The sequence below is a fragment of the Mesocricetus auratus genome, unplaced genomic scaffold (assembly GCF_017639785.1).
Source record: "Mesocricetus auratus isolate SY011 unplaced genomic scaffold, BCM_Maur_2.0 Super-Scaffold_100006, whole genome shotgun sequence".
Lineage (NCBI taxonomy): Eukaryota > Metazoa > Chordata > Mammalia > Rodentia > Cricetidae > Mesocricetus > Mesocricetus auratus.
Genome location: NW_024429190.1, coordinates 66,570,409 through 66,591,394, shown reverse-complemented (window position 1 = coordinate 66,591,394; position 20,986 = coordinate 66,570,409).

Here is a 20,986-nt window from a genome sequence, read left to right as displayed (position 1 = left end):
TAAGGTTTAAAGTTACAAGCCTGGCACAGCAGCTGCAGGAAAGGGTGCCAGGCCTCAATTGCAAGCAGAGGGGTACGTGCCTTGGATGTTCAGGACCTGGGGGCTAGGGGAATTTCAAAATTGTTACTAACAGTTGCCCACAAGAACAGTTGTGGCGAGAAGATGTTATTTACCAAAATTAGTCATTGCTTGACCACCCGGATGGGGCCACTTTGTCCCTGGTGGGCACAATTTGGGTGCTCTTGGAACTGTTTATGGTTCCTTGGCTGAAGCCGAATCAGCCTTGTGTCATGCAGGACATTTCTCAGGGTGGAGTTTTCTGAGGATGGAGTTAACTCCATCTCCAGTTTACCATGCTCTTACAAGAAGAATTCCTCTAGGTCTCTATAGGCCCTGTCCCCCATCCCCCACCCCCATCTCCTCCTGCTGAGAACAATCTACAGATAGAGTTTTCCACCCCAAAAGTTCTTCCCCTTTCTTCTTTATAAAGCCCTCACAGCCCTGACCTTGGTGCACAGTCTCCATCCAGGTGGAGGGACTTCTGCCCTTCAGTGTTCTAAGGAAGGAAATCTGCTTCTATTTGCGGGGTGTGTCTTCCCCTTCTTTCATTTTCACCTAGGACATAACTGGTAGGAAGCTATCAACCAACCACCAGGGAATCTGTCTTTCAGACGATGGTGATGGTGACAGCAGTTGGTAAACTGTGGAGACCAGATCTGACCCTTTCAACTCCACCTGTCAGGACTCCCAGGAAAAACTGCATGGATGCAGAGAGAATTAAAAGTGTGAAGAAGAAACAGAAAATGGTTTATTAACAAACACGAGGAAGTGAATTGTTCAAGCAAATGTAATGTGATGGGCATGCCCCAGAGTATCCTATTCCACGATGCTTAAGTCCTATTTTCTCATTCTACATTTTCTGTAGGCCAATTGAATGAAGATAAGGACATGACCTCCCAAGATACAGCTGAGAAAAGAATTTTATTGAAGAAATGAGGAAAGTTTAGCCAGAGGCATCTGGAAAGGTCCAGACTGAACAGGGCCGTGAGAGAGAGGGGGCAGGGTGGAGGGCAAGCACACCAACAGAGGAGCTAAGAAACTGCAAGGCTCAAATGGTAGGCTTCCATCTAAGGTAGGGAAATAAGGCTGGACTGGAGAGGTTTAGGATGGGGGCCGAGTGAGAGTTGCTGGGAGAAGCCTCTGGTTTTTTTTTTTTTTTTTTTTTTTTTTGGTTTTTACAAGACAGGGTTTCTCTGTATTGTTTTGGAGGCTGTTGGTCCAGCCTGGCCTCGAACTCACGAAGCCTCTGGTATTGCTGTAAGCCTAGTCCCAGGTTTCTTTGGCACCTGACACCTGACACCAATAATTGTTTTTCTATAAATTCATTATTGAAGCTTCACATACCATACAGAAGCAGCACATATTATTACATGTACAACCCAAGTGATAGTCACAAATGAGAGTGTTCTTATGATCACTATGTAGGTAAAGAAATGGAATCCTACCAGTATCAGGAACCTCTCTGCACTTCCATAGTCACTTCTGAGCACTCCTTCACCCCGTAACCACCATCCGGGTGTCACTTCAGAATCACTTCTGCTTTTTAAATTCTTTTAAAATTCTAAACGAATGGACCTATACACCTCACAGTTTTGCTTCATATTTCTGGAGTAATCTAAAGATTGTGGGGTTTCTTACAATGCATGCAGCTTCAGTTCCTTCATTTTCTTCACTTCTACAAAGCAGGGTCCAGCAAGCTTTTTCTTTAAAGAGAGGGTGTATGCTGCATTTTCTGGCATATACAGTTTATCCAGCGACTATTCAACTCCCTTCTCGCATATAAAAGCAATACTATACAGTAGAAAAATCAGTGAGTGGGCTGTATTCTGTATTCTGACAAAATTCATTTGAAAAAGCAGTCCATGGACTGAGTTGGGCCTGATGGATATTATCCTACATCTTTTTCATGAGGTATTCCTGTGGTGACACACTGGATCTTACTATCACCCTACAATAGATTTGGTTTATTCTGACTTATTGGTTATTTCAAAGAGGGAAAGAAGTCTACTATGCATATTTGTATGATTTTGATGCACATCTTAGATTTGAATTAGGCATAAAATTGTTTGATTATAATATAACTTTTAGTAAATATAACCAATTTTCACATATAATATTCCCATCATTCATCAATTACTGACTAGTCTAGACATTCCACGTTCACTTCAAACTTATATCTTGAGATGTTAACATTTCAGCCATTCTGAGTAGTCCATGGCAGCTTATTAGCTTGATTCTCTATGATCATGAATGAATTTGAGCATTGATCATTTGCATATTCTCTTCAAGTTTACACTCCTTATTGCAGATCATCTTACTTTTAACATACGTTTTGTTAACTTCTTTGTTCAGTTTAAAATCCTTCCTTAGCCTGGCAGTGGTGACACATGCCTTTCATTCCAGCATGCGGGAGGCAGAGGTAGGTAGACCTCTAAGTTTGATGCCAGTTCCAGGACAGCTAGAGCTATACAGAGAAACCAAACAAAACAACAAAAATAAACAAAACCAAATAAAAGCTTTCCTTGTATTTATGCAAATATCTCCTTCCTTCCTTTGAATTTCTAAATAATTTCTATTTTCCTTTTATAAATTCTCTGCTCAGCACAACATTTCAAGGGAAGGCTCCCTTTGGTGATTTGAGTGCAAATGTGTGCCCTGTATTTAATTGAAAGTGTAGAGTATTAAATTAGATTTCTGGTACTAATCCTTTGATAGATTAGCATGGAGTGATGAGGTTACCATATAACAATGTTAAAAAAAACTATAGGTCATCTAAAAAAAATCTGTGAATTTATGTAAAATTTTTCACAATTTAGTTTACAAGTACTATTTCTCTTACAAACCTATCATTGGAATATTTGAAATTTGTATGTAGTAGAAAATCTTGCTCTGTGCTGTTTATTTGTTTATTTAGCAAATACACACTGCAAGTTGACTTTGGTGGCTCTACTGAAGAAGTCCCATGATGGATAAATGTGTCAACAAAAGATTGACAACTGGGACTCTGGATGGATAATTAGTCCCTAGACCACACTTGGAAGGGTGTTCACTCAAGTTTAGTAAAGGGCTGACCTACCAATGTCCTTTAGAGACTCTACCTCTTTAGCATCTGTAGATGATTAGGAAGACAGTAATGACCCAGAATCCAGCTTGACAGCATCTATAAAGGAGCTTCCATAAGTGGAAACATTTATAGAAGTATGGAGCAAGCCACGACGCTCAGGGAGAGGCTTGTTGAAGATGAGAGTGGGGATGTGGAATGTTTCTTTCCTTCCAGAATTGGCTTCTTAGCCTATGAATAAACATTTTTGGATGCAAGCTTTGTGTGAGGAAATTGTTGTGATTTGACTCCGTCAATAGTCACTGATTGGAATCATGCTAAAGAGGACACCTAACTAGGAACAAAGAGACTTCAGAATAGGAGGCTCAGGTGGAGGGTCACAGGTTCAAGTGAGGAAGGATGAGAACGACCTAAGGGACAAGGCCTCACTTTAGCCGGGGAGGGAAAACTTGTATGGTATTGAACGTGAGTTAGCCAGGGACTATCTAGCCATCTTAAGACTAGATTACAATATCATCCAATAAGAAATTTCTTCTTTGCCAAGAGGTTCATGCCTTTAATCCCAGAACTCTGGAGGAAGAAATCAGGCATAATTTTATGAGTTCAAGCCTAGCCTGTTCTACACAAAGAAATCTGGTCTTGAAAATCAAAGAAACAAACAAAACAATGAGAGAGAGAGAGAGAGAGAGAGAGAGAGAGAGAGAGAGAGAGAGAGAGAGAGAGAGAATGAAAAGCAGAAAGTTCTTCTCATGTTTCTTGTATCATTAACAGGCCCATCTTGACATTTGACCTTTGAATGAGCCTCAATTGCCAGCCAGAGGAGAAATTGAGGCTTATCAGGCATCTTTAGCTATTGAGTTCTCTGCCTTTATTACATTTGTGCAAGAAAAGCAGTGATTTTAATTTATTCTGGATTGGATTAACACCTCACATCCCAAATTACAGGTCATTTGTTAACTGAGAACCTGCTAGAGGGAACGGTTCACCTCCTAGAGACATTACCAGCAGAGAGGGCCTACAGGCTGAGTCAAGACAACACTGGCAAAGCAAGCAGGATTCCTCTTGTTTGTATCCTGCTAAGCCGACTCAGTAGTTAAAGTTACTTTCTTCTGACTGTCAATGCTGGTGATCAGATCTATAATGGGATGAGTCACAAAGTCCAAAAGAGAATCAGCAACAGTGACTGTGAAAAGGCAAAAAGGGCTTTTACTTAATCAAACCTATTTTCAACAAAGAAATGGATCTCTGTGAACAGAGAGGAGGAAAGGACATAGGATATATGAGAATAAAATAGCAATCGAAAAGATTAGAACAATACACTTATATCAGGAAATTCTATACCTTTTAAAGGAGGTTACGAAAGACCACTCCGTTATGACCCTAACTTTCTTGTTTATGCTAATTTATCCATCTTCTTGACTCAATCAATTCTCTATTTTTCCTGTTTCCTGTGTTAGGTCATTGCTTACCCTGGTCTTTGCAAACACTGTATCTGTCTGTGTGCTGATGGTTAAGCTTTTCTGTCAGTTTGACTGATTTTGAATCATCTAGGAGACACACTTCTGGGTGTACCTATGAGGTTGTTCCCAGAGAGCTGTACTTTTGGAGGGAAGACCCACCCTGAATGTGTGTGACACTGCCCCATAGGAGACCATTATGTGTCTGCCTCCTGACCTCGGGCTTATACTGACCAGCCACTTTAGGCTCCAGCAGTGTGTGTCTCACCAGTATTCACTGTATCCTGTCTTAAATCCCAAGCCAGAAAAATCCTATTCCCTTGGGTTGCATCTGCCAAAATCTTTTTCACAGTGATGAGAAACACAACCAACATTCCTTGCCTCCACTACTGCTTTTAACGTTTAGGTTACCTGTCTCACTGTTGAAAACATTTGCAAGGGTGTTTCATGACTAAAGGTTCAGAAATAATAGTACTGACGAAATCAATTTCCCTGTGTATAATAGAAAACCATGTATTCCCAAAGTATGGAAAACCCATAGATACCTACTATCCTGTAACCAAGTTAAAGAAATACAAGTTTTCAAATCTCCCTGGTGTTAATTATTCCTTTCTTATCCCACTCTTCTACCCTACCTTTTATCCTTTTTAACCACTGGGATGTCTCTCCCCATCATCTCCATTTCCCCAGCGCATGACCTGTGTTCTAATATCCCCCTTTCTTTAATTGTATGCCTACTACTGACTCTGCCAGATTTTAATGGATAACTACAAAACCCAAAGGTCACAACGATGACTCTCGTTAATCTAAATGGGTCACAAAGAAAAACCGAAAGGCATGAATCTGGGAAAGGGATGGATTGGTGTGGGTGGGAGAGTATTGATAAAGACTTGAGGCAGATAAGAGAGAATGGGAAGACAGAGTAATAAAAATGGGTTACATAATGTGTGACATTGCCCAAGAACATGTTTTTAGAACATTCTCTTTAGGAGAATACTTTCAGACGTCTACTTTTTACTTTTTCCTCTTCCCATTTCTGCCTTTCTTCACTACAAGATTCATCTTTCTCTATCACTGTTTTTCTTGCTTTAAAATCAGAAATATTTTTCCCAAGGGATATAGATGCCTTAATTAGTGATAATAAAAAGATGCTACAAATATAACACAGTGCTGTGGGAAAGTAATTATGTCTTTGAAAATGAAGTACAAGTTAGTTATTTTCTTTTTAAAAAGGGAGAATACTTACATTCTAATAGATCTTAATAATAAAAGCTTGGAGCCAGATATAGGGGTAAAAGCTGAAAGATCAGAGAAATGAAGGAACAAGCCACAGCCACACCACCTTACTTTGCTAACTTCCCAAGTGACAATAGAGTGAGTTCCTGTTTCCGCCTGCTTATTTCCTCTCTCCACCCAGCCATCTTACTTCCTGTCTGTCTATTAGCTAGTGGCAAGCTCAACCCTCTAATCTTCAGACATGCTTTATTTGTACAAAAGATATCACCACACTTACTTGGGGGCTCTTTAAGACTGCTTCAAAAACAAATTTGTGACTCAGTTCTTACATTCCATCATACACAGGGGTTTTGTCTGATTATGCATAACTCTGGCAAGCATACCTGAAGAACCAAATAAATCTGTCAAAAATTACAAAATTATCCTAACAAGATTGAACTCTGAAGTTATAGATTTATTATGACATAATTTATACTTAGCACATCATGAATGGCACTGTTGTTGACATTTCTATTGTTCAGACCATTTTACTCAAAATTTTTTTCTAGTTATTCTGCATTTTGGTGAACAATGACCTAATCCATTTTTTTGGCTTTTTTATTTTGAGACAGGGTTTCTTTGTATTGTTTGGAGGTTGTCCTGGAACTCACTCTGTAGATCAGGCTGGCCTGAACTCACAGAGATCCGCCTGCCTCTGCCTCCCGAGTACTGGGATTAAAGGCGTGTGCCACCAACACCCAGCCCTAATCATTTTTTTAAACTGAGGTGTGTCACACCTGCTGTGCGGCCTGCATCCGAGAATGTAGCGAGGTGGTCGGGATAGATGACACAGAGACCGGTCGGTTGCTTTAAGAAAACTTTATGCTTCCCAAGTCAGCTTAGGAGGAGATTCCAAGTCCGCTTAGGAGAGAGAAGTCTCAGGAGAAATCTCTCCAAGAAAAAAGAGCTTCCCTTTTTAAGGACTTTTGCCATCCATTTACATACCATTCTTTCCACTTCTCACCCTCCTGGCTGGTGGTTTAATCTCCGGCCCCAGAATCGGGGAGACACCACAGGGGACAGGGACAGGAAGAGGCATCTAGCCATAGGAGGTGTGAAAGGCATGGTATTTCAGTGAGCCAGCCCTTATCTGAGCCCTATCAAGCTTTAAAGCACTGAATTGTTTTCAGTAAACATTACATAGATGCCTGCTCCCAGGCCGAAGGGGGAGTAGGTTTCTGCTCAAGGTCTGGTGTCCCCACAGAGGTGAATGTTTCCACATACATCTGACAATTAAAATGACATTTTGCTATAAATAAATGTAATCACTTAAAATAAGACAATTATTAAATTTACTGAAGATAAATACCAACAAGTTTATCCATTGTGAACTCTATGATGGCATGTTCAATCTTTGAATGGTTAAATTAAGTTTGATTTCACCTAGCTGCTCTGAAAGTTGAATGTGTTCACATTTTAGGGACCTTATCTTTTCCCTATGGGTTTTTTACTATTTCAGAATTCTGAATTATAGTAGTTTTATAGTTTTATTTCTGATAGTTAAAGCTGGGTGGTGGTGGCACATGCCTTTAATCCCAACACGAAGGAGGCAGAGGCAGGGGGATCTCTGTTGAGTTCCATGCCAACCTGGTCTACAAAGCTATACAGAAAAACCCTGTCTCAACCCTCCCCAAAAGTTTGGTATTAATGTATTTCCGTAGTACTATATTTACTCAAATAATATTACTTTGCAGGAGTAATATTCAGCCTTTAGTATAACTGGCTTCATAAAGAATATTTATCAAATGACACATAATTTTTGTATGATAGAAATCTAACATAATAATGGAATGCAATACACTCTGTCCAAATAAAACAAAGGATCAACCAATTATACAATGAGTCATTTGTTTAGGAAGCTGAAATTATATAGCTAGGAAGATAATGATTTTATATGCATATTACTGGATTTCGTGGCTGATTTTTAAAAGTTTAGGACTAAAAAGCTTTCACTTGAGTTCCATAAACCCGTTTAAGTCTTTTGATTATTTATAGAGTGGACTGTCTTTATATAGTCTCATATTTGGGCTTACACAGAAAAGCCATGAGCACAAACCAGCAAGCCATCTTAAAACTACTTGATACTTACCTTGAAAATTCTCATAATTTCCTCTATATATCATAGTCTTTAAAAATAACATAATAAATGCATTACCTCCCTTTCAGAAATAAGGAAAACGATCTAAAGTTTAATGAGGTGTTGTATTTATATGGCTAGAATACTAATAAAGACCAGTGCTCTAATATCTACTGCTGCTCTTCAAGGACACCAAGGTGCCAGGAGTGGGGAGATGTGTTGGCCTGCAAGCAACAATTCTCAAATGAGTTTTAAATAAATGTGCCATTTCCACAGGTTTTGGCATTAGACATATATACATTTATTTGAGCGCAACCCCATTGGTCCTCTCTGGGCTTCATTTATTCACATGAAAAGTATAGGTCATAGACACTTGAACTTACTAAGGATTAATGTACAAGGAATGTGAAATACTCATCACAGTGTGTTATCCATAGTAGGATCTTAATTCCTTAAAGTTATACTTCATATCAAGATGCATTCTCTGAATGGTTTGCGCTAGAATCTTGGTGTGATGATAGGAGCCTGAATGACTTGATTGCATTGTTCTCTTCAGGAAGTGCAAATCAGTTCATCTGAACCACTTTGTACATAATGAGGCCTTGTCTGTTATTTTAGATTTGGCTATGCTTATGTTGTAAAAATGTGCTGTTCTGAAATTCTATTCTCTTTTTTCTTCAAATCTGTATGCTTTGGGAAACAGCAAAATCAGACTATGTACACTTATCCACTGCCCAAGGCATCAAAATCATCGTTGCTGTTGGAAATGTGAAACCAGGCAGGTGTTGTGTTTCCACAAAGAACTATATCACCTAGAAACCGGGTGTTGGTTGGTGGTGTACACCTTTAATCCCAGCACTGGGTAGGCAGAGGCAGGCAGATCTCTGTGAGCAAGTTCCAAGACAGGCTCCAAAACAATACAGAGAAACCCAGTTTCAAAAACAAACAAACAAACAAACAAAAACAAAATAAAACAACAAAAAAAGAACTATATCACCTCTGAGATTATCATCCTTGTTTAAGTATCTGGATGATAAAATACTACATGGCTTGTGGGTAAATGCCTATATGGAAGCAAACAATGCTATTTTACATAGTAGATTGTTATGTACCAGTTTTACTTTCATCCACAACCCATTATTATTCTAATGGGGGAACCACACTGAAAAAGCTACATGTTAAAGATATCACTCATTTGCCCCTCCTCAACATGAACTTTAACAACTAATTTCCTACAAGTAAGACGACAAATTTGATGTGTTTATGTAATTCTATTTTATGGTTGTGCAATAGATGTGGGAATATGAAGTATTAGGCTGTCAATATATTTTATCTCTTTAGAAAAGATAATTTATCATAAGAAGTGTATGCACCTGGATTCAGTACAATAAGCTCCAATGTTCAAATTCCTATTAAAACTGTTTGAAGATGTATGGGCAGGAAAGGATAAATAAAACTATAAACCTTTCAAAAAGGCATGGAAACCTACTATTATAGTAGCTTACATACATGTGCACACACACACACATAACAATGAGAGAGAGAGACAGACAGACAGAGAGAGAGAGAGAGAGAGAGAGAGAGAGAGAGAGAGAGAGAGAGAGAGAGTTACCTTATAACAGGGTAACAATGCTGCTTCCTGAAAACAGGTTAACCAAAAAAAGGGACCAGTGCATGGAATGGGTTAATGATATTATTGAGTGAAATCCCCTAGACCTCCACACCTGACAGGTTATTATTGCTCTTGGTTACCATTCAGAACTTGATGGTAAACACCTGTTACTGAATACACCACACACCTGAGTCATAGAACATGCTAAAATGAAACTGCTATGGACCTAGAAGCTTCACAACTTCTGCCTAGCTTTCATGGTGCCAGAAGGTTCTGTGCATGCTGTCAGAGGAGAAAAATAATCATCAATAATACCAACATGTGAACTCTGCAAGCTCCAATAAATCCTTGCCTAGCAAGACACACCCACTGGAGCAAGAGTGGCATAAACATCATGGGAGTAAGCAACAATTTTCTGATTAGATTTAAGTCCTGTTCCACAAGGTGAAACCTATAACTGTCACCATTATTGAGCCAAGCACTTATGACTAGATAGGTCATATGCCTAGAGGAAAGCCTACTACTATTATTCTGTTACATAGACATAGTATTCAACCAATTTATAATGACTTATTATTATCCCCATAGATCAATGCATCTTTCAACCCTCACCTGAGAAGCTTCTATTTGCAGTAGATGGTGATTAACACAGACCAACAACAAGCCAAGGCACAAAGAATAAGAACCTGTAGAAAGCTCAGCCATAAAGAGAACATATATATGTAATTCTTTACCAGGGCCCAGGGGTCACTGTGGAAGAGGGGGAAGAAAGAATATAAGAACCAGAAATGGCAGACGGCTACAAGGAAACATTATCTTCTGTACACAATCAACAGCATGCACAAAACCTATATAAATCCAAGCCAGATCAAATCCCAGCATGAAGATGTAAATTGGATGCACAATCCCAACTAAGCTATGGAGCCGTTAACAATTGTTAGCTGCTGGGAGGAAAAGAGACAGTCTTTTCTAAGAGTGTAGACCCAGGTAAGTTGACCATTCTCCAGAGGCAGGTCACACATCCAAGAATATTTGGATAGCCCAAATTGTCCTTGAACAACAAAGGATCCAAAGTTGGGTAGTAGTACTGGGGATAGATGTGGGAAGAGCTAGGGGAGGGAGGGTGAATATGAACAAAACATGGTATAACAAACTTTCATAGAACTAATAAAAATATTAAAGCAAGGAAACCTATTAGGAGAATATGCTAAATTCTCCTTTGAAGCTTTTAGGATACAACTCATAGATTTTACAAGAGATTATACCTGGGAATTCAGCCTACCAGGGGAAACCAGAGTCGAAATCAAAGAAGGCAGAATCCAACTCTTAAGTACTTGGGCAGAGCCATACTTCAGTTACCAAACAGAGACTACTTAGGCTATATGAATTAATAATTTTGTCCATATAAAAAGCAAGTATGGAATGGAGACACAGCTCAGAGGCTGAGAGGACCCAGAATTGGTTCCTAACACCCACATGGTTACTAACAATTAACTGTAACTCAGGTTCCAATGATCAATACCTGTTTCTGGCCTTCACAGGCATATCACTCACATGGTGCACTTACACACATGAAGCAAACCATCCATACGTGTAAAATTAAAAATAGTTTTTAAAAGTAAATTAAATTCAGATCCTAGCTCTTGCACCCTAAAGAGATGCAGCTATGAAATACATTGGCAGGAGTGAGGGGTTGCACATAGTTCATTGAGCTCAGAGATAGAATAGAAAGAGGTAACAGGCCCAAGAATCTTGACTTGGAAGACCTAAAGCTTTGGTAGCTAGTTTAAGGATATGAGCAGATAAAAACCTCATACCAAATAAAGAGAGGCCAGAAATTGCTACTGACTGACACAATTTTCAGTTAGTTTCCCCAGTCATGTGGACAAGAGTTGAGCCATTTTCTTTACATAGTCCCTTAATAAGTAGAATTCTCCAGATTTGCTCATGACTACAAGGAAGAACAGAGATCATTGTATCCCTATGACAATTTTGTTACAACAATGTGTTTCTGTGTTTTCTGTTTGGAGAATGATTCAAGTCATCACTTGTCATGGATATACACCATGAAGATTGATGATCACAATTAGTAACATCACTGTGAGAGCAGGACATGGTAGTCAAATCAGCAACCTAGCATTGTAGGAAAAAATGCAGGTATGTCTTGGCGGCCAGTCTACTTAGCACAGTGCACTTCTTAATAAGAAGCAGGGCTCACCATGGCCCCGAAGTCAGAACACTGAACTCTGCAGCAGTGTGAGTATCAAGTAGCTGCCTACAGATGAGTCTGAACTCTCCATCTCTCCTTTCACATGCCTCTTCTGCATAGAAACCCTGGGGGTCTGAACCCTCACTGTCCAATCCAAGGTAACAGGCTATCCATTACAGTTGGTAGGCTTCCACTGTGTAAGTGGTTGCTTGTGTGCGATAAAGCAGATACAGGTCTCCAGAGTGGTTTATTCTCATGCCCTTCACTAACCTTCAGACATTGCTGTCTTATCAGGAGACCCCCAAGTAACTAGGGCAGAAGATGATTTATGTTGTCTTGTTTTAGATGTGGCTTGAAGGTGTCTTTAGTGTGTGTGTGAAAGTTGTGTTTTATGAGGTGGAAGGCCTTCTAAAATATGCTATTAGGAAAGAGGTTTGTTTGTTGCATAGCCACAATAAAATGAGGAATTTGTGGAAATTTGTCTATTCAAAAGTCTATTTCTCTACTTTAGATAACACATAAATACCTCCATTTACATCTTGGAATCCATTATCTGACTCATGTGCTGTGTATGAAACATTCTTTTTTTTTTTCCAGATGTGGCCACTTCCTTTCAGTGGCATGCATGTGACTTATTTCTGGAGATCTGTTTAACTACTATTCTAAACTGTGAAAAGGTGAGCTATGGGCTCTTGACAGCCAACTTGTCAACATGAAGCCCATCTGATTAAACAAAAGGAGAATGTGAAACACTTGGACTGCTACTAATAGAGAAAGGCAGATCTTATATGTAAATTGTTCCTAAGCATATTGCCACATATGGCATTACATACATCACTGTATCTTATCTGAATCAGTTCATTTTAAAAGTCCTTGGGACTGTAGGATTCAAGACAGCATACTACTTCATAGTTAGTAAGAAAAGATGATATGGATCTGCTAGCAAGGCACAGCTTCATCTAAATGTAAGAACTCAGAGCAATGTTCAGTCACCTTTGTTATACTCTTTTGGTTCGAAGAAAGCCATGGGTCCTATCTACACTCAAGAGGATACAATTATAGAAAAGCATGAATACGAACAGGTAAGAATCAAAGACACCATCTTGTCTGCCCTTTCTTCTTCCTTCCTTCCTTTCTTTCTTTCTTTCTTTCTTTCTTTTTTTTTTTTGGTTTTTCGAGACAGGGTTTCTCTGTATTGTTTTGAAGGCTGTCCTAGAACTTGCTTTGTAGACCACAATGTCCTCGAACTCACAGAGATCTGCCTGCCTCTGCCTCCCGAGTGCTGGAATTAAAGGCTTGTTCCACCAATGCCCGGCTTCTCCACCATTTCTAAGAAAAGTTAAATACTCTAAAATTTTCAGAGGGAAGAGCTAATTCTAAGTAGCTATTTGATACAAAGTAAACTTCATAGTATTATCAGAGTCTAGAAGTCAAAGGAACAACATTTTCAAAACATTAGAAAACTGCATCCTTTCCTACAAAAATGGATCTGACTTTGTCAATTTGGAAACTGAGAGGGGTATTTGATAAGTATTTCAATCCTAAAAAAATGCACTGAGGGATTAAAACCATAAAAACAACTGTAGAGTTATTACTCAGATCCATTATGGTAACAATAATATGGACTTGGCCCAGCACTTTGTTAATCACATTGGCTACATTTGCTTCAATGTTAATTAGGAAATGTAACCATATTTCTGCTCCCACTCTCAGAACAGTGTAGATTTAATGTCTGTATTTCACAGTGCATGAAATCCAGATATACTCTTTCCCTAGTGGAAATTTACTCTTTGGCTACAAGTCTCTTTGAAAAGGAATTGTACAACATTTTTCTCACATACTTTTAGTGGTACAAAATAATTCCTCTAAAAGACCTGGTATTCAATTCATGAACTTTTCTTCTGAGAACTGGCTCATAATTCTATTTGGAAGTTAAATAATACTTTGCCCTGGAGATCACTATAGCCTTTTGTCCATCAGAAATGCATTTTCTTTGATTATAGGAGACAGGTAAAAACCTCTACTGCCTTCCCATCTAACTTGTCTCTAGGAACTCCATGTTCCCTTAGACAATGATACATGAACGTGTATGATTTCATTGTTGTTATTCTTTCCTACTTGATTTCCATTACCTTTATTCTAATCTCTGGTAGTTGAGAATCAACACGTGGATTTATTCTTTGTGTGTATGATTATATCTTCAAGGTAAGATGGCCAGAATGGCTTATAGGGAAGAGTAATTGTTATAGGCTACATGGAGATAGCTATAGTACTCTAGCCAGAACTGACTACAGATGAGTTGAATTCAGTCTTACTATAGAGACCTGGCAGGACTGGTATTAAAATACAATACTGAAGTCTAGAAGCACAACAGAAAACCATACTAGGCGAATATCCTCTAAAGATCTGCAATTAGCAATATGGTATTGTGTCCTGAAAATTTTTAATGGGAGTAGGTTTTGTGTTATATTTTCCTATAAGTAAAGAGACAAAAATGTGTAGGAAGGATACAAGGAATATCTTGAAGGCCTTGGATGCTCTATTACTGTGACTGTAGTGAGGGACCCACAGAGATTTGCCTGTGTTCAAGCTCATCACATGATGAACCTTCACTAACTCAGCTCCTTGCCTAGCAAATATACCTAACTAGAAGTATAAAAATGTGTCCCATTAACAATGCAAATGACAGGAATACTTAGGTAATGTCTGTTAGACACCTCTTGCTATAATGAAAAACACTATATTTTAAAAGAAACAAGTATTATAAAAGAAACAATTCTGTTGGGGCTACAACATAATTTTTCAAGTAGACTTTAAGGTTTTAAATATTTTTCAGTTAAATGAAATCCATACTTAATTACTAAATGAAAATGGTAGTAATATAATTCCTGGAAAAGTTCTTCACCTGAAACATTACTCATTTATTAGATTTTAGAGAATAAATAAAAGAACCTGGGCCACAGAGATAGCTCAGCATTTCAGAGCCCTTGCAGCCATTGCAGTGGACATGGTTTGCATCCCAGCCCCCACATCAGACCACTCACAAGCTCTAACTCTAGCTCCAAGGGATCTAACTCCCTCTTGAGGTTTCTGCAGACACTGCACATACACAGCACACAGAAAAGCAAGCACACACATATACACAGAAATAAAATAAATGAAACACCTTCTTAAGTCACTCACCACAGTAATTACATTTATTTATAAGAATCACTTCATAGAAAACCAAACATTTTTATTTGAATAGTATTTTATTTGTTTCATTCTAGTTCACAATCATGTATCATATTTTTTTCTATCCAAGGTGCAATAAGGATATTACAGTATCATTTTGCAATTGATTTGGAAAAATAGACTTGTCCTACTAAAACACATGGAATGTGAGACAAACTACTGATATTACTATAAGAAGACTAAACATTGTCCAGCACTTTGTTATAGAACTCATCTGTGAAGGCATGCTGCTATACTTTTCACAGATTATTACACAAATTCTTAGAGAGATAAGCATACCCATGCAATTAGCAATGTGCAGTATATACTGAGTTTGATGGAGAGGTTGAGTTCCTTATACAACTATGCAGTCTGCATTCTAACTTAATATCAACAATCTAGCCAAGGGCTCCTCCATTCCCATTCCCATTCCCAAGATCCTTCACATGGTCATTTGTTACCCATGTAGTCATGAAGACAAGATAATACACTAAGCCTGAGTTTGCAGGATTTTCTTGCCATTTGTTCAGACAGCAAATACTTTACTCTTTCTGAACTATATGGTATCACTCATAACTACCCAACTCTTCTATTATTGCACAAAAGAAAGCACAGAAAATGTATTAAACTATAGGCAGGTTGTGTTCCAATATACTTTTATTTACCAAAATAGATGGCAGGCCAGCTTAGATGGTAGTTTTCTGGCCCTCTGCTATAGGTAAAGAGGAGCAGTAAGAGGGTAGTCACCTGGGTTCCTGGGTGAGTCTTCAGGAAGAGCTTTACAAAAGAGATATGCAGTCAGACAGTGGTGGCATATGCCTTTAATCCCAGTGTGTAGGAGGCAGGGGCAGGCAGATCTCTATGAATTTGAGACTAGCTGGTCTACAGAGTGAGTTCCAGGACAGACTCCAAAGACATACAAAAAAAAACCCTGTCTCAAAACCAAAAAATACAAACAAAAGGATATGCACATCTATTCTTCTTAAAGCACCTAATAAAAAACAACATTCACACTACCAATATATATGAGATCATCCATTTACTCATATGTGCATATTGAATGGGAAAAGTATTAACATCTACCTGATAGCCAAAGATTATTATTCTGAATTAGAAAGTTCTTTTATAATTAACTAAGGAAAACACTCAAATAATCTAATAAAATGTTAACAGGAAACTAGCAAAAAAGTAAATGCTAATGAATATAAAAAGAATAGAAATAAACCATGCTGAATTGAACTTATTTTTCATGTTCTAATGTACACCAGTGAAATAAAAATAAGCAATATTTATAAGTCCTCCTGTTGATAAAATATTTGACACAAGCGAGAAAGGTTTAATTTGGCTCACAACCTGAGGTCACCAGCCTACCATGTTGGTGACTGTAGATGGAAAGCCTGAAGTAACTCAGTTACTGGGGCAGAAGCTTCAGTGTGACTCTGTCATTCTGTGGCGTATTGGGAAGCAGAAAAATTCAAAAAGCAGAAGCAGATACCAATTTCAAGGCTGAAGCCTTGACTTATTTTCAGCTAGCTAGGCCAGTCTCCAAAGTTCTATGACCCTCTAAAACAGTACCACCAGCTGGGAACTAAGTGTAAAACCTGAGCCCATGGGGGAAAATTTCACATTCAAACCATAAAATTTCATCACTAGCTCCTAAAGTGTCATGGCATGCTCACAATGCAAAATACATTCAGTCAAACTTCAAAACATTCTGTATTGTTAACTGTGCTAATGCCTTTCTATTTTTTTTTTGTTTTTTGTTTTTTTTTTTTGTTTTTCGAGACAGGGTTTCTCTGTGGCTTTGGAGGCTGTCCTGGAACTCACTTTGTAGACCAGGCTGGCCTCGAACTCACAGAAATCCGCCTGCCTCTGCCTCCCGAGTGCTGGGATTAAAGGCGTGCGCCACCAACACCCGGCCGGCTAATGCCTTTCTAAAGTCCCAAGTCTTTGCTGAACCTCAAGTTAATTTCTTAATGGTGAGCCCCTGCAAAGCCCAAAAGGAAGTTGAGTTGTGGAATTGCAGCAAACAATGGCTACAAGTAAACATTTCTATTCCAAAAGGAAGCAAGAGAATCATAACAAGGAATGGGCAGATGGAAACTAGACTGAGCAGCAAGGTAGAAATTAATTCCTATAGATCTACACACAGCCTTTGTGGCATGTGGTGGCATTGTCTAAGATCTATTAGGCTTGTGCAACCTTGTGCACACCATTCTGCCATTGGCAGGATCAATGGGTTCTCTCTTAAGCTGTCTCCATTCAGTGCCTTAACTTTTCCTTGACTAACATCTCACAGTCCTAGTATCTCTCATTTCCTGGGGTCTCCACTGAAACTTAGGTTTTTGTCTATGCAGCTTCACTCTTTGCTTCTTTAAGATTCCTCCCCCCACCCCCACCCCGACATCCCATGGATGCTAGCTTCTGTGACCCTATAGTATAAAGGACAACAAATTCTTCTGCTTGCTTGAGATTTAATGTCAGCTTTCCAAGGTTAGTACACCAATTCCCCCCTTATCAAATGTACGCTTTCCATATCATCCCCTGCTGCTTTCTATTCTAGATTCTCACTATAAACATGGCTAATAGCACCGAGAAACAACTATATCATGGCTTGAAAGTCATGCTGCCTTCAATTAAGCATCATGCACATTTTGAGGATATGAGCAGAATGGAGCTACGTTAACTGGTGGTATGTAACACATTTGTCTTTTGACAGGGTTCCCATTATAGTCCTGTTCCCTCTGACACCTCTTACTCAGTCTGTCTGCATTTCCCTCTGAATTCTACTCTTTCAAGCTCTCATCAAAATGTGTCTCTCTGTACACTCTGTTTCCAACATTCTAGGTATTTCCTATTCCATAGCTTCTATAGGGAGTGGAGGAAACCCTGAGTGTGTGAAGTCCCGCATGAATGTGTGTTGGACATGGGCATGACCATGTTGAGGACTCCAGGGCTCAGACCCATGGGACAATTGGCAAAGTCAGTTCCTTCTTTGGGTTAGGCTCAAGAGGGGTAATAAAAGCTCTCCTTGGGAGTCTGAGTGTTATGAACAATTGGCCAGTGTGTGCAAAGATGAACAATGGCAGTTTCCTCCTCCTGGAAGTTTGTAACCAGAAACTGCTTGCCTACAGAGTTCCCCTACACATACCTCCTACCAAGAGGAGCCAACTCCTGCCCATGTGCTATATCTAGCATGATGAGGTTACTGGTTGCAGCTGTTAGAGAACCCTACTTGATCTTGGCTTTACTGTACCTGTGCTTGTTCTCTCTTTGCTCCATCCATGACCCTAGCCAGGGTTCTAGGGCTCTACCTGCATAAGGCCCTATGAGCTTTAATCTGTTCCATACTCCTATATACTGCAAAGGCCTAAAACCACATGTCTGGGTTTATCACAACAGTTAACCTACTTCTCAGTTCTCTGTGTGTGTGTGTTTGTGTGTGTTACTTTTCTCATCATTGCGATTAAAGTACCCATCAGAGCATCTTAAGACAAGAAAGGCTTATTGGGCTCCCAGTTCCAAAGATTTCAGTCCATCAAGGTGGGAAACCCGCAACACCTAGAAATGCTCATTTCACAGTAACAGGACCTAATTGTTCACACTTGGTGGGTCAGGCATCAGACAGCATGGGGCAAGAAGGAGTAGTGGATACCATCTTCAAGACTGCTTCCTAGTGACCTAGTACTGCTACCTGGCATACCACCCCAAGACTCCTCAAGCTTCATAAGACATCATAAATCGCTTCATGGTACCAGTATTCAAAAAATGAGGCAGTGGAAAACATTAAAGCAGTCAAACCATAACACATGCATTCTCACCAAATTGGTTAGATAAAGTTTTCTAGAATATGCAATATTTGAGAATGTATGTGAGCAAATTTTCTTATACCTCAGTGCTTCTAAAAAATTAAGCAGGATCTTATGATATTAAGAAACACATTTTAGACAAGTAATTTCATTTCTTCTCAGTCTGTTCTGAGATGTTGGAAAATGCTTAGTGTTATGAGAAGTTTATATAATTACACCTTTTACAAAATAAAGACTTCGGTGACATTTCCAGTCACAGAGAAGTTTAATGGAATGACATTGAAATTAATAAAATATTTGGAAACATGTCTGTGACACACTAAACTAATAAAATAGCTATAAAGCATATATCATAAAATCATATCCTTATTAATGAAAGCATGCACACAGGCTCCAAAGTGACAAAATGATTATTGCTACATGAAAGTGGGATAATGAATGATTTTCATTTTACTTAATTTGCATTTCAGTATTACCTAATACTTCTATCGAATTCTGGGTTTCTTTAACAATTGAAAATAAAATATAGCTCATACATAATTAATAAACTAAAACCAAGAATGTTTTTGTAATTATTTAATTTATTTTTCAACAAATATTTATCATGTGTCTATTGTGTGCCAAGTACCCTCTTAGGGACTGGGACTCAAATGAAATATGAGACAAAATCTTTGCCTTACACTGATTTCTTGGTAGGGGATATAGATAGATATCATGCAAGAACATAAGTGACATTTCAGGATATTAGAGATAATGAGATCTACTATGGAAGAAATGAGCAGGTGAGGTTTGTGCTGAGCTCTGGAGGAGGAGGAGGAGCCAGTACCTGAAGGGAAATGGGGAGAGTGCATCTAGCTGAAGACAGATGAGAAATCCAGGATTTGCTAAGAACTTGGGAGGGGAGAGAGAAATTAGTCAGGTGGTCAAGGAGACAGACTGAGTGACGACTTCAGAGGACATCAAGAAGTTGGTAAGGACAGAAAAAGCAAAGACATGCAAGTATTAACAAATACTCTGGGTTTTCCCCCAAGTTAAAAGCAACAACAATAATCAAAAATAAAGTGTGATGTTTCTGATGCAATGAAGTGATATTTTCTGCCTGTTACTGAGACTGATATGCCTAAAGCACAAAAGATTGATAGAAATAAAAGAAAAGATAATACAAGTTGGGGAAGTGGTCAAAGAATTTGAAGAAGTAGAAATTAGTTAGAAACAAAGAATGCTGTTCAACTGTACTAGCTCCTATGCAAAATGGTCAATTCAGATGTGTTTTCATTTCCTAGAGTAGCAAAATTAAAGAAAGAAATTGAGTATGGTGTGAGGCTGCTCTGAGACAGTCAGCCACAAAGTGTGGGCTGTGCATCGAACACTTCATGAAAAAACAGTGTTTCCAAATTACTTCCTGTATTATAGTTGTCCACCCCACCATTCTTTGTCTCCTGAAGGTGTAGGGTGCTGACCTCAGGGATGGATGGAAGCTGATGGAGTTGAGTTGTAGGGTGCTGATCTTAGGGCTGGATAGAAACTAATGGAGATGAGGTGTAGGGTACTGATCTTAGGGCTGTGTGGAATAAGTATTTACGTCAATGGTTCTCCTTTATAAAAAGACATGTGTAATTTATTATACTCTTGGTACTACCTGTATTTTTCCAAAATTCTACAAGTAAAAGGTACTACGTTTACAGTCAGAAAAACAGCTATTGAGAAGTTGTTTATAGATGAGTTCAAACAAGTTCATTATAATAAGATGATAACATTGGGTGGAAATATTAAAATGCTTTTTGAATTTTACATATTGACTTCCCAACTTTCTTGCCTTCTTTTTATAAAAGCCTTAAGATTTTAGGGACATAGGCTGTTAAGAGCACTTGCTGTTCCTCCAGTGATTGCAAGTTTGGTTCCCATCACCTACATCAGGTGGTTGATAGATAGTATGGACAAGTCCTCTGAAAAATGTGGACAGCATATACTTCAGAGTATTTTTGTGAGGCTTAAAGATCATTTTGAAAAATCACTTTACATGGTGTTAAGATTATTTTATTGTAATATATTATTATATTATTATAACTATAGTACATATCCTCACACTAAATGTTTATCACTCTGCTTTTCATTTTACATGCTTGTCTCTCCAATAGCATGGTATTCACAGAATAGCAAATGTGTAAAAACCACTGTGAGGTTGTAAGTGAGAAAATTCAGCTATGGAAAAT